This window comes from Centrocercus urophasianus, unplaced genomic scaffold (assembly GCF_019232065.1).
Source record: "Centrocercus urophasianus isolate 14NV4802_14NV808 unplaced genomic scaffold, USGS_Curo_1.0 seq_36, whole genome shotgun sequence".
Taxonomy (NCBI): domain Eukaryota; kingdom Metazoa; phylum Chordata; class Aves; order Galliformes; family Phasianidae; genus Centrocercus; species Centrocercus urophasianus.
Genome location: NW_024884933.1, coordinates 2,946,719 through 2,957,197, shown reverse-complemented (window position 1 = coordinate 2,957,197; position 10,479 = coordinate 2,946,719). Strand labels below are relative to the sequence as shown.

Sequence of the window (10,479 nt, the reverse complement as noted above, 5' to 3'; positions counted from 1 at the left end):
CACTTTATCAACAGATTTCCAAGAAGGACATTCTGAACACACATTTCCCTCACGCACTCATGGCATACTTTGTGCTGATTGCTTCAAGTGCTTTCCAACCTTGAGGATTCCCAGCAGACCAGCGTCCCTTTGGCTCACACTGGACAGATGAGGCCCCAAATCCCCACAGAGCCAAACGGGGCCCTAAACGCAGAGCCCTGCGACCCAGCAATCCCTGATCTGGCTGTCTCATTGAGGTACCCAAAAATATCTGCCTGCAGCCCAGCTGAGAACTGCTCTGGGATCTGGCAAGGATAGGAAGAAATGCTGTCAGATGGTTAAAAGGAATCAGGAGATCTGGCTTCTCCTCCCAGCTCTGCTTCTGAGTCATTATTAGCATAAAATCAGGTTTGTTATATCACTGACGCTTGAGTAAATAAACCAAGACTCATCACTGTGTTTTTGTTTTGCAATACCTCAGTGGGCTCCTCTCTACAAATAAACACTATTAACACTCATTGCGACGGCAGGCAGATGAGGAAGGAAAGCGATAAAAGCACCTAAGACATCTGAAACCTCCATGATGTGCAGCAGGGTGAAGTCACAGCTGTTTGAAGATACCAACTTCCACAGAACAGGCATTTGAAAAGGCAACTCCTTCCTGGGGGACAAAGCAACAAGTCGCACCCACAGGTACGACTGAGCCGATGGGAAAGAGACTGAGAACATCATGATCCTCTTCTGAGGAACCAAAGGTGAAATCTTGACTCCGACAAATCAAAACTCATGCTTGCTTTCACAACACCATTATTTAATCTCCCTAAAGTTGGGGTGTGAAGGCAAGAAGCCTTGAGAAGGAGATGGCCGTCTTCATCAGCAACAGCTCCAGAACACCAGAACAGCACAGAGCTGAATGACCAAAGGTAGCAATGAAAGCAAAGCCTGAATGTAGGAAGACCTGGCTCAGTCCCACCTCCTCTGGCACGGAGCACCTTTCTTCCATCTGCATTTTTGGGGCAGCATGGCTTGCTGTGTGACAGGCTGCCAGTCCTCACTTAAGCACCAGCCTTCTTTAGGGCTAAGCTGCTGCATGCACCCACACACGTGAGCTCCTCCGGCCGGCCAAGGGACGAGCCCTGCCCAGCTGGCTCCTTGCTGCAGGACCTCTTCACCTGCTGCACTGCCAACAATCAGCCATCATGTGCACTACTGGAAGTGCAAACCCAGGCCCTGCTGTCAACCTCTGGGCCTTCTCAACTCACACAGATGCACGTGCCAGACCCACCCTCTGTCTGCAGGCTGCATCGGGCTCACCATCACCTTAGAGAGAAGTGAGCTAAGGAGCACCAGGATCAGGCCTCCGTTCCGCGGCCAGGACAGCCCCATGGGCACACTGCCCTCCTTCCACTTCCCCCCTTCCGCTTCCCACAGCCGCCAACCAAACATCTGATCGAAGGCCCGGGGGAGAGAGTCAGAACTGTCCAGTCTGGTTACAAGTGAAGGTCATTGATCTAGTGCAGACCAGGGATGCGGAAAACAGGGAGGGAGGAGAAAACCCTCAGAGGGAGCAGAGAGAGAGAGGCAGAGCAGAGCGTGCGCAGGGAGGGGCGGCGGAAGTGGCTGAAGCGCGGTTTCACACTCCCAGACCCAAGGGCTGTTGTCAACCCGTCCTTCACGCTCACATCTTGTCACACTAGAGGTCAGGTCTCCCAAGCGTTCCTGGAGAGCTGAGCTAGCCCATATGGCAGGCAATATGTTAACAATATGGATCAGCTGCTCGTCAGGGCCCGAGCAGATGGATGTGACAACCCCGCTCCGAGCCCAGGCAGGCTTTGAGCATCCTCCCTCTCCACCTCACTGCAGAGCTCTGCCCAGGAACTGCTGCCCGCAGCCCCACAGCCCTGCAGGACGGGCACAGCGCTGGCCACGCTGCCATGGACAGGGCCCGGCTCGGGCTCCTCAGAACCGAAGGGCTTCGCCACAGCAGACCTGGGCGACCAGCTCCCATGCAGAGCGCTGCGGCAGATACTGCGCTCAGATACGGGGATGTGGCATGTTACCACCAGATGCCACACGTTGCAGTCTAGACTGAGTTTTGTAACTGCCTGGGAAAATTCTCTCTCACAGAACGAGTAATACATAAATAGATGTATATTTTAATGGGCAAGCTAAACTCCTCCTGGCAAAGGCAGGCGAGCTGATTTCATACACAGGCAGGTAAATTTCCACAATGATTTTGCAAGGCTGTTTCGTATTCCCCAACCCGGCTCCGAGGAAGGCAGCGCTCCCACCTCCCAGATCCCAGCACAGCAACCCCTACATTTACATCTGCTACCGAAATGAAGCACGGGGAAGCACCTTGCCAATTCAAACTGGTATTTCTAATCATTTTTTCCATGGATTTTTCTATGTTTTTATTCTGCAGATAAGACTACGCTATCAAGTGAACAAGCAAAAATCCCTCCCAACCCTTCTAGCTGTAGGACTGAGCAGCCATGTGCGCTTATAAACAGAAAGTGAAACAGCAAGCACAGCCTAGGGATGGGCTCTGGAGAACACGCACACAGCCTCCATAGCCCAAAGAGCTTGTTTTGAAAGTAGAAGCCATAAAACTTGCTCCAGGGCTGCAGAGAGGAACACAGGGATTTCTGGTCCAGAGCATGAGCGAACACAAAGCCACACGCCTGAGAGGCTCAGAGTATCTCTCTTCACTGAAGTGATGCCTGTAGAACTAGGGGAACCTCGTGAAACAGCTGGAGATCAGGGAAATGTTTCTGTTGTCTTTAATGAACTGCTGTCTCCCAGAAAGCAGCCCCTGAAGGACATGACTGCATACAGACACAGCATCCTGCAGCTTTAGGAATTCCTGATACTATGTCCTGCACTTGCCTTGTCTCAGAGGCACTGCTCATCCCAGGGCTCTCAATACCACAAAGCTATGCCAGCAGAAAGCAGCAAGGAAGGCCATAGGACAAGCTCCCTCCATCAGGAAAATAAACCCTAGCCCATACAGCAGCTTCCTCATCAGCTTTTTCCCTTTTCCTCCTGGATACAAGGTCCCTCAGAAGGGTTACATAGGGACGTATAACAGAAAGCTCACCTGCTGTACTCAAATTTGAGAGTTCATATCTTATTTCTTAAAATGTCAAGGATCCTGACAGGCCAGCACCCTACTCCCTTGGGCAGAGCTCCAATTTGGGAAGCTCCTGTCACACCAGAGGCCTGGCAGGACGCATGCCAGTGCTCTAAAAGGGGACAAGCACTAGAGTGGCTCACAGGGATAAAAGCCAGAGTTCTCTACATTAATAGTTCAAAATCAAGCTGTCCAAATAAAGCATGCCAGACCGTGGAGGAGTTTCAGCACAAGGAAGGTGTGGAAAGGCACAACTCGCCCACCTCCCATCCAGTGGCACACTTTATTTTCAGACAGGTTTGCTGAAAGCACTCAGTTCTGTAGGCTCTGAGCACGTGGCAGGCACTAAGCCCTGCTGAGCCTTAGAGGATCATGGCTGTTGCTCTTTATGATAGGACACTCAGAAGATGAGTAAATACCCCCATGTTGCATACAGGATGGACAGGGATAGTGAAGGCCCAGGTCAACACCTCAGCCCCGTGACTTTTCTCCTCTTCCTTTGTACTAAGCCAATACAGCTCCTCCATCCTGATCCTTCCAGCTCAGGTCTCAGCCTTATCTGTGACTCACAGAAGCTCTGGCCACACTGCATTGCTCAGTTATCATGTATGGCACAGCAGAAAAATCAGAGCAACACAATGATACACATTCTCCACAGGCACTTTGGGTTGAAGATCTTCACTGAAACATCACCATCCGTAATGGACACAGTACAAAAACAGCCCCTAACATTACTGCAAACAGATCACAGAATGCTTTGGGTTGAAAGCAATCTTAAAGATCCTTAGATCAGACACAACATCACACGCGGCCCAGGCACTGCCAGGATTCTCAGCCCCTTCCTTCTGCAGCAGCGTGGCAGCACCACCAGGCAACTCCCAGATCCTCAAAGCATTGGGAAAAGTTACATTACTCTCTACTATTATCTTGTAACAGCTTTCTTCCAAGCCATGCTTTGCCATACCTTTCTTTGTAGAGAAGCTGCAACAGGAGCCAAGCAGTAAAGAAGGTAAAAAAAGCTTTTAGAAACAAAGTTCCACCCCCACAAAACTCTTCTGAATTTCCCACCGTGACCACAGAAGCCCTCAAACTCCTCTTCTTCTGTGTGACAAGTCAATCGGAAACCGCCCCACACGATACTTACCCAGGGGACTCCTGTGGCAGCCCAGCAACACCGCTCTGCTAATTGCCAGCACTGCCAGCAGCTTGCGTGGAAGAAGCTGGCTATGGGAGGCAGCTACTGGGACCAGTGTGTTGCTGTGTCAAGTGGGTTCCTACGTCCATGCAGAAACAAGCAGCGAGGCCAAGGGCTACTTGTAAGCCAGCTCAAGCCAAACCAACCCCACCCATGATACATCTCTGACCCAAATAATGACTTTCGGCATTTCGTCCAAACTTCATAGGCCAGAGGTTTCTCGGTACTCGAGTGGAGGCTCTGGAGAGCAAAAACCACTCCAGCCCTACTTCAGAGAAGTGAGATCGATCAGAATTCAGTACCTTGCATTGAGAAGTCACAGGCTTCAAGGTCCATTCCAGTGTACAAAGTGGGGCGAGAAGTCAGGATCTTTGTTTCGGAGGCAATCTCGGGTGAAGACAAGGAATTTGATGGCTTCTCTTCACTCGGTGAAGTCTCTTTGCCCTGAGGAGAGATTCAAAAAGGAAATGAATATTCCCTACCGAGCAGTACCAGAGCTCAGGTGAATCACAAGCACAAGCAATGACGCTGCCCTCAAATGCCACAGCCACCCACAGATCTCAGCCCTCGGCTGCTGCACAGCAAGGCAAGGTGCTGCACACCCTGCCCAACATCGCATCCCACTGCCCATCCCAAGCGCGCTGCCGGCAGCTCACAGACCAAAGCACCGACCCCTGGGTGACCATCTGAGGACCACCCGGTGGGCCAGGCGCTCCAACTTTCCCCAGAGAAAAATCCAGGTCAAGCAGTGGCGGCAGCAGCCTGCAGTGCTAAGCCACTTACGGAAAGCTGCCCCCAGCCAGCCCAGCATCGCGGCACACGTGAGACCACGGCGCATCGCTCCTCGTGGGAGATCGGCGCTCACATCACAGCCGTGGGCAGCACAGAGCTCGGCTCCCCAGCCCCTGCCACCTTACAGACAGAACCGCGCCAGACAAAGGAAGAATTATTATTTCCAGTTTAGCAAGGTACACGCTAATTAAGTGACTTGTCAAAGGTCACTTGGCGAATACGAGGCAGAGCTGGGATCCAAACAAAACCTCACAGATTTCGGTCCAACAGCCGGCCACCACAAGTCCCTCTTCATATTCTCCTCAGATGCGTGCTTCCACCTCTGCAGCAAGTTTCACCCCTCTCCCCACACAGTTAAGACACTTCCCTTTCATTTCCTGCATCGGAGGAAATGGATAAATACACAGATTGAAAGAACAAGAACCTTTACCTCACTTCCAAACTCAAACCGTGCCGTAGCTCCGACACGAGACAGGAGCTTCAGACTCTTCTGGGAGGTGGGATTGCTGGACAGGAGGATTTGGGTGATGTTTGTGTTGTGTTGGTTGGTTTTTTTTTTGTTTTGTTTTGTTTTAAAAAGTTTCCATCAGACAAAAATAAAAGAGGCAAAACAAAAGAGGGTTGTGAGATCAATCCATGATAGGTGCCGGGCCAAAGAAAATGGAGCCAAAGGAGTCAGCACCCTGTAACCAGCAACCTTTGTGTCAATTTAAGCAAATATTGTGGCGTTTCCATGGCAATCCCTGTTTTGAATATCCACTACACTCACTTTTTAAAGGGCTTTTCCTGTTTGCGTTTCAACTTCAAAACCTGTAAATATTTTCAGCCTTAACAGATCCCTACCTCCCCCAGCGTCTGAAAGCAGATACAGTCGGAGCCAACACGAAGCCCTCTGCCTACAGCCCCCAGAGCAGTGGAAGCTCCCAGCAGAAGCAGGCTGGCAGCATCAGGGCCAGAGCCCCGTCCTGCTCACCACAGCAGCTCCAGGAAACCACCTCCTGCTTTTCCAAACCAGCAATGGAAATACAGCCCTGCACACGCACAGCACTGACAGCACGGGTCTGAAGCACGCTGCAGGTGTGCACGAGCCTCTGCTGCCTCGCCAGCTACAGCCACCTCTGCTCCAACTCCTCCCTGTGATCCAGGGCCTGGGCTGCCCTGCATCCAAGCAACCCAACGTCAGCAGTCACAGTGATTTATGCCACACCGCGCCATATGCAAGCAGGAATGGAGAAGTCAACTTTGTCCTCACTTGCAGCTTGGGGTTGGGTGTGAGTCCTCCAGCAGCAGCTCGCAGGATGTCTGCCCTATCACCCTGTGCTTGCTCCACCACTGCACAGCCCACAGCGAAAGCCCTGCTGGGATGAGCCTGCGTGGCTATCACCTGCCAGAGCTGCACCCAGCTGCTGACCCTGTGCAGGAGCCCAGCACACAGAGCTCCAGCCCCTCCTGCTGCTGTGGGAGCGCACTGGTTAATTTGGAGTTTCCTGGCTGAGATGGATGGGTGCCAGGCCTCAAATGTTGGCTTAGTGTAATTTTTGGGAAATCAATTTCCTTTGTTGTTTTTTTTTTTTCTTTGCCTTTTTTTTTTTTTTTTTTTTAAAAAGTTTTTTTTTAGTTTTTTTCCTCTCCCTCTTAATTTAAATGGAAAAGTCAGATTATTTGAATGAGTGCCAGCGCAGGACCATCCATCCCAGCACCATGAGCACTCCGCAGGTACTGCAGTGTGCATACAGAACCACACAAACACAGCGACCCAGAGCCACTACGTCAAGTGCCACCAGAGCAGCACCAACCACATCACTGCTCCTGCACAGCCAGCTGACACCGCAGGCAGCTGATGCACGATACCTGCCACCCTGGCCCAACTCCAGCTCAGGTAATTACATCCCACAGCAGTTTCAGCTGGATATTTTATCCCTTCTTCACTTCCGGCCCCGAACGGCTGCACTGGGCGTTGCTAAAGCACCATCCAGATCCACCCCGGATGTGAGTGCATGGAGGGAATTCAGCACATCCCAGCGCAGAGCCCGCTGCACAGCAAACAACCTCCTCTGCTCACACACAGGGACAAATCTTCTCACATATCCCATAATATTCCCAAGAACAACATGCAGAGCTGGGAAAACAGCCCTGGCACGGCACGCCAGGGAGCTGCTGCTTCAGGCTGAACGTCACCTGGCGCACGGGCATCAGGCTGGAACAGATATTCACCGTGCAGCCACCAGCAAGCTGGGAGAAATTAAACCTCTGGGGTGAGGCTGACAGCACAGCCCATTCTACAGACAGCATGGTGCCACCAGCCCCACAGGTGAGGACATGGGTCCTTCCTTGCCATGCTGCATCTTGGCTTTGCCCACGGCCACCCAACACATAAGGAAACAGCCCCCTGCCAGGACAGCACTGAGGGCCCCACGCTCATCATCAAGTTCCATCAGAGTTCTGTGTCCTCTGCCGTCTCCTTTCAGAACGTTACGGAGCAGATCCTCACCCAGTGTAAAATCAGCGCAGTTTCATTGGCTTCAGTGAAGTCATGCCAACTTACACAAGTTGAGGATCCATCCCTCTGAGTTACCGGAGCTGCCAGTTCTTCCTTTGGATAATCCCCAGGGTGATTTCATGGCAAGCAGCAGCACAGGCCCAGCCAGCCGGGCAGGCTCAGCTGCACTCCCCTACCAGGAGCAGGGCTGGTGGGCAGATCATCCACTGCTCCTACCAGAACCCAGAGCGAGTTCCTCCAGCCTTGAGATGTTGGTTTTCTCCCACCTCTACTCCAAGTAATCACACAATTACAGAATCAAAGCTCAAAATGGCCACTAAGATCATCTAGTCCAACGTCAACCCATTGCTACCATGCCCACTATCCGTGTCCCTCAGTGCCACACCTTCAGGGATGGGGACTCCACCTGTCCCAAGGAAGAGTGCCCATGGTGGTGCAGACACAACCCCATGGACCCCAACCCGACTCCCTGCACCACGGCTGCTGCGTGCACAGGAGCACAGCACAGCTTCAGCACAAGAACTTTCCGTGCTCCACCCTCACAAGTCCTTCATGATCCCCCCTGAGCAATTTTCTAGGCAACAGCGCGGTTGCATTCCCTTCCCTATCTCCTAATAAATATCATGCTAAGCAAGATGAGTATCTTCTTCCCAGACCAAGCGGCATGACCCACTTTCTGAATCAGGGCAGATGCAATTGGGCCCTGGAGTCCTGGACCCCTCCCAAAGCAGGAGATTTTGTAACAATTACAGCAAGAAACAGAAGGAATAGAAAAGTAATAAGTGATCAAAGAGCGTGGGGTAATTATTGCTCCTCGCCATCCTACACGCTGGCATTTTCCTGGGACACTGAAGCAACAGCCCCATGCACATCCACGCACCTCTCCTCCACTGCCCTACATTCCTCAAAAGTAACAGGCCCCACACCACGGGTCGTGGCTCAAGCTGGGACACACACTGTACCCTGACCCCACACACCAATCCCAACCTCTCTCCTCCCCTTTTCCCCTCTGCAGCACCAAAGAGGAGCACAGGTCCAAACCCACCAGCACGAGCCCACCTCAAACGGCATTCTCCTGGTCCCAGCAGCTCCATTTGGCCGAGGAGCAGCTCCACATCTTCCCAGAGGTGGCTGCATGTGCTCAGACTCTGACCCAGTGGGCATGGAGACAATTACCGAGAGGTGGAGAAAACGTCAGCAGCGCTTTCACTGCTGGAACCCACAAATAAAACATCCCTCCCACAGGAGCACAGGGCTCAAGGGCCAAAAGCACATAGAAAACTCTATGGCAAAGAGGTCCCATATGTCCAAACCGGCCCTACCCTGAGCTCAGCCACGGGGCACAGCCTCACATCTCTGGGCATGGCCACCTGCCCAGAGCAAAGGGCCCACAGCCCAAAGGGATGAGCCCCTGAGCTATGGATGTACGTGCTCCGTTCACTGCCACAGCAGTGCCCACTACAGCCACCTTCCTTGGCCGACACAGTGACACGCTGAAGGCATTCACAGCCCTTCTGCTTCAGTTAAATAAAAGAACTTCAGACGAAAACAGAAAAAGCCTTTCACCCAAAATTCAGAGATAAAAAAAAAAAACAACAGGGGGGGGGGGGGGAAGAAATCTTCATCTTAATTCAAAAATCCTATTCGATGTGTCGTGGCACGAAAATGTTTTTCACTGCATTTTTTCAGTGTGATCTCATGCACCCTGCAACCAGGGTACGCCCAAAACACCAGGTATTTTATGGGACACAAACAGAGCGCAAACATACACAATTAAAAAAAAAAAAAAAAAAAAATGGTATTGGTAAATATTTAAATTAATCAGAGCTGGCATCTGTGCAGCCTCCCCTCCCTGAGAGAGGGATGTTTGCAGCTCTGAAAACAGAAAAGTGAATGGTGTGACCTTTCCCTCGGTGCTCGCCGGGCAGCGCGGGCACCTCCTGGCTGCCACAGCAGCGGGGCTGGGGGTCAGGGCAGCCCCCAATGGGACAGGGCTGCTCTGAGCTGTGTGCTGCTTGCTCTGAAACGTGAAGGGTTGCGTTGGTTTCTTTTACTTCTTTTCAGTTTAATTGTTGGAGGAGTTGATGAAGCTGTTTGCCAAAACACAATCGACTCCAGGGAGCCAGCTTACACAAAAAGGGTGTGCCGGCAGCCGGGCCGGGCAGCCATGGAAACCACCAGCACCTTTTTGCATTTGCCCAGGTGAAGGCAGAGCTCTGCGGATGGCTTTGTGCAATCGGCAGAGCTGCAAGGAAGTGTGCAAGCAAAGGGCCCGGAGCAGCACACGCACATGGCCCAATGGCGGGGTCACAGCGCGAGCCCCCAGGCACACCTGCCCCCCCCTAGGTGGTTGGGGCAGCTTGCCCCACGAGGGCGGGCGGCACACAGGCCCTGCCGGCATTCCTCTCAGCCCTCAAAAAGAAAACAGAGAATTCCTCAGAAGCAGTGGCTGCAGAGAGCAATACGGGGCAGCCGGTGCCATCCAGCTGCTCCCAGTGCCAGCCCCTCCTGCTGCAGGGAGAGTTGCTCCGAGCTCTGCGGATGGGAGATCAGCCCGCCGACTGCTGAGGACAGCATGGCATTAAAGGCAGTCTGGGTGATGGGGTTGCACCCTCCCTGCCGGGATGCACAGAAGTGAGCAGAGAGCACAACACTCCAGCAGAGGAGCACAGGGCTCTGTACAACCTGGAAAGGATCATCCAGCACAGACAGCCCCAGGAACAGCTCAGGCTCACCCTGAAAATCGGCGGGTCAGGGCAGGCAGGGAGACACAACTCTCCTCCTGTGGTTCGACTTCATGAAAATCTGATCTCAGCCCCTGGTCCCTGCCCAAGCCCTCAACAGGCTCTGAGGCCATCCCAAAGGCAACTGCGCCTAAAG

General features: G+C 52.6%; 1 protein-coding gene across 6 annotated transcripts in view; it reads right to left on the bottom strand.

Annotated features, from left to right (window-relative positions):
* The window catches only part of CASZ1 (castor zinc finger 1), a 148,293-nt gene that overhangs the window by 116,662 nt on the left and 21,152 nt on the right, over positions 1-10,479 (bottom strand). For 4 of the 6 annotated variants that reach the window (XM_042831469.1, XM_042831475.1, XM_042831473.1 and 1 more), the window contains exon 2: positions 4,610-4,751. The gene's annotated coding sequence lies outside the window, so the exon portion shown is untranslated. Of the gene's footprint in view, positions 1-4,609; positions 4,752-5,090; positions 5,130-5,529; positions 5,653-10,479 lie in introns of those variants that run through there. The other 2 variants (XM_042831470.1, XM_042831472.1) reach the window with 2 other exon arrangements.